Source organism: Elephantulus edwardii, unplaced genomic scaffold (assembly GCF_000299155.1).
Source record: "Elephantulus edwardii isolate Elephantulus edwardi_28Jun2011 unplaced genomic scaffold, EleEdw1.0 scaffold00071, whole genome shotgun sequence".
NCBI lineage: Eukaryota > Metazoa > Chordata > Mammalia > Macroscelidea > Macroscelididae > Elephantulus > Elephantulus edwardii.
Genome location: NW_006399821.1, coordinates 9,576,952 through 9,581,467, shown reverse-complemented (window position 1 = coordinate 9,581,467; position 4,516 = coordinate 9,576,952).

The following is a 4,516-nucleotide window of genomic DNA, read 5'->3' as shown; positions in this document are numbered from 1 at the left end:
AGAGAGAGACAGAGACAGAGACAGAGAGACAGACAGAGACAGAGAGACAGAGAGATACATATAGAGAGATATATATAAAAACTTACAATTATAATACCACTACAATGTTCCAAAAGCAAGAGACAAAATAGATACCCCCCCAAAAAATTAAGACGTCACCAAAGTAAAATGATTAAAGCACAGGGTCAATAGATCTTATAGAGGAAGAAAGGCTGATGTAGGAGAATGATATAGAAGAAAGATGGTCAAGTGTTTTCACAGGATGGAGGAAAAGTATAAAGAATTGAAAAAAGTCACATGTAAAACTCTGATGTTGTCATGTGCCATCAAGTCAATTACAACTCATAGATACCCCATGCCCAATAGCTCTGAACCCTGCTCTATCCTGAGCCAATCTCAGTCTCTGACACACTTACCCTCATTACCCCAGTTATTGTGTCAATCCAACTCATCCTGGGTCTTCCTCTCCTGCACTGTTCCTTAATACTTTCTGCATGATATCTTTCTCTAAAGACTGGTTTCTCTGGCAATAAAGAGGCACAAGGAATAAAATAATCATCACAAGACAGAACATACAACCTACACAGTTTAGAATCAACAGAAATGAATGAAAATGCAATCCAGAAAGAATATCAAGCTCAAAATGGTAGATTGTCTCAACATGCTGGAGGAACAAAAAAGCAGAAGAGTAGAGATAGAACAGAGAGTAAATGATCTAGAGGACAAGAACCTCATTGGGAACTTATTAGAAGAAAAAACGGAAGATGGAAGGAAAATGGGGGGGAAATTAGATTTATGTGGGATAACGTCAAATGGAAAAATGTACATTTGATCAAAATTCCAGAATATGAGTGGTGAGTAACACTAAGAAAATTGCCAAAGAAGTACTAAAAGAAAACTTCCTAGGTATCATGGAAATGAGACTTAGGCCATCAAATCAGGGGCTGATCAAGGGGAGATGGGTGTTGAATGCTGTAGACAAAAGTAGGAAGTGATAGTGGTGGAATAAGGAAAGGGTGGTGGTGGTGGTTGTTGTTAAATGCAGTTGAGTCGCAAGCAACTCATAGCAACCCTATGAAGGAGAGTTCTCCATGCTTGGGTGTCTTTCATCCTCTCTCCAGGTTCATAGGGTTTCCAGAGGCAAGTTATTACAGAAGTGGATGCCACTCCTCCTTCCAAGCTTGTTTTAATTGGGGAGCTCCACCCTGCTCTCTGTCCACATTGGGTAACCAACCATTAACGCATTTGACACACCAGTGTCACAGTGTTCAGTCTCACAGCAACCACAAATTACCACTGTACTGCAACTTGTACACCAGGGCCAAACGACCTAGAGGAATGTCTGAACAAAAACAATGAAAGACAGGCCCAAGGGCCGCGGATTAAAAGTCACCCATCTTTGGCTTAGTAACATTGCTTTCTGTCCACTGGGCCAGCTGATCTCTCTCTCTATGTTGATGTTACTGTTGTTAAGTGCTGTTGAGTTGCCAGCAACTCATAGCGACCCTATGAAGGAGATTCCTCAACACTTGGCTGTCTTTCATCCTCTCTCCAGGTTCATAGGGTTTCCAGAGGCAAGCAATTATGGAAGTGGATGCCACTCCTCCTAAGGAAAAGTAGATTGGAAAAAAAAACCCCACCAAAAAAAAAACACAAACCCAACCAAAAAAAAAAAAAAAAACCAACAAAAAAACCCAACAACAACAACTTGTAGCGTGGGTGGCAGCAACATTGAATCTATTGGTCATTTTTATAACTGGACAAATGTCTTTCATTTGCTGTTTTCTGTGGAATGCTTGTCTGTCAGATACTATTATATATATTTAAAGATTGAGACAGACTAGGAAGAAGGATCGGCCACCCACTTCTGAAATGACAGGGCTTCGAAAACCCTATGTACAATAGAGCACTCTTAAACTATCATTTGGACTAAAAGACACAGGGGAACACTACATAATTTAAATTTAAGAAAGTAATGTGTCAGAGTTGCATTCTCTTTCCACACGTATTCAATCTGTTTACTGAGAAAATTTTTCTAGAAGCTGGACCCTGTGAAAAGAATTTGGCATCAATATTGGAGGAAAACTCATCGTTAACCAACATTTCACAGATGACAAAACCTTGCTTGCTGAAAGTGAGGAAGACTTGAAGAACTTGTTGCAGAAGATCAAAGAATACAGTCTTCAATACGAACTGTATGTCAGCACCAAGGAAACAAATATTCTTACCACAAGACTGATAGGTAATATCATGGTAAGTGGAAAAAGGTTGAAACTATTAACAACTTCATCTTACGTGGATCCACAGTCAACACCTGTGGCATCAGCAGTCAAGAAATCAGGAAACATAATGCACTGGCAAAGTCTATGGTCAGGGACCTCTCCAAATTATTAAGGAGCACTGATGCCAGGTTGAGGACTAACATTTATCTGATTTAGGCCATGATCTTTCCAATCACTTGTTATGCATTTGAGAGCCAGACAATGACTAAGGATGACTGACAGAAGAAGAACTGATGACTTTGAGCTCTGGTGTTGGAAAAGAGAACAGAGCATCCCATGAATTGCCAAAAGAATGAACAGCTATGTCTTGGATAGGGTACAGCCAGAGTGTTCCTTGGAGGCAAAAATGAGAAAGCTTTATCTCATATACTTCGAGCATGTTGCTAGGAGAGGCTATTCCTTTGAAAGGGACATCATACTTGGAAAGGCTGAGGCTTAATGAAGGAGAGGAAGACTCTTAACAAGGTAGATTGTTACAGGGACTGCTGCAAGGGGATCTAGTGTGTCAGGAAGTGTGAGGATGGCATAGAATAGAACAGGGTTCAAATCTGTTATTCATATCTGTTATATTTGAATCAATGGCACCTAACAACAATAAACTTCATAATCATGAGCATGGTTCCATGTATTCTGTGTGCTATTGCAACAGACTTTGGACACAGTAGTACAGTAAGATTGGTTTTGGAATTAGTAGAAATAGGTGTGGGAGGGTGGGAGACATGATTGATCACATTAGAACTAGTTTGTGTTGTGAACCTTGATGATTGGCCCAGTTTTGCTTTGTGGAGTTTGTAAAGTGAGGTATGGTTTTCTCCATGACGTGGCTCTTGCTCTACTTACAGGCTTAGACACATCAATAAAGAGAAAAAGAGTAGCAGAATGTATAAAAGAATGAAGTTCATCATTATGGCACCTTTAAGAGACGTATCTAAGAGGCATGGGGAAAAAAAGAAACTACAAAAGAAAGGATGAAAAAAAAATATACTGATCAAATTGCATCCACAAAAAGCAGGAGTGCCAATACTATTCTCTGATAAAATAGACTTAAAGATTAAAATAATCATAAAAGAGAAAGGAAAGCACTATATAATGATTAAAAGTACAAGAGATCAAGAAGACATAACTTTGATTAACATCTATGCACCAAATGCTACATCAGCAAAATACATAAAACAATAGTTAACAAATTTGAAAAAATAAACTGTGCCACAATAACAGAATAAAACCATAACACAGCACTCTTACCAAAAGACAGGCAAACTCAACAGAAACTCAACCAATAATGCAGAAGAAATAAACTATAACAACAGCCAACTTGACCTCTTAAAAGTATTGAGGGTACTTAATCCAACTAAAATTCAATTTACTTTCTTCTCAAATGCAATTGGTAGTTGTTGTTGTTATATGCCATCGAGTCACTTGCTCTGTCTACTCAAGCTGCCCTTAGAAATCTTCTGTTTATCACTTTTATATCAGCATTTCTTTCTTTAGAGTACCTGGTCAATGTTAACTGCCAAACTAAATTATTAGCTCAGTGTTGAGACAACTAGCTGTCTCCTTGAAATAAATAGCTAAAAAGATGCAATATTATGGATGAGAAGACTGAACAACTGCTCATACCTCTTTTCTCTTCTTTGAACTAATTAATTTGCTTTCTATTTCACTGAGAAGATTACAACCAATAGAATATAACTTATCCTACTACCATGTATAAATGCTAAACTTCCAAATGCTCCTGGCCTGGTTTTAACCACTGATACTCAGTTTTTCCAGGGATTCTTTCCACAGATATAGTTAATCTGATTTCTATGCAGTCCACCAGGTGAGGTCCATGTGTCAAGTCAGAGTTTGTGTAAAGTTTTCTGCCTTGGGCCTTCAACTTAAAACAGGTGAGACTCAGAAGCCAGACATTTTTTTTTGTCGTAAACAAGCTATTCACTGGAGTTGGCCTCCTATTTAAATCAGGTGATACTCAGAAGTGGGGCTTTAAAAAAAAAATTAACAAGTTACCCAATGGCTTGGGCCTCTAATTTAAACTTTTGGTAAGATCCAGAAGTCAGACTTTTTTATTAAGTCATTTGTTACATTTCAGCCTGAAAAATTCAGCAAAGACTTATCCCAGTGTGGACTTGAATATCTTAAAGACACTGTGCGCCATGTGTCTCATCTGGAACAGTTTGACACCCTTCAGAGTCTCTGTAAATTTTTTCTGAAATTAATTATTAATTTAAAAA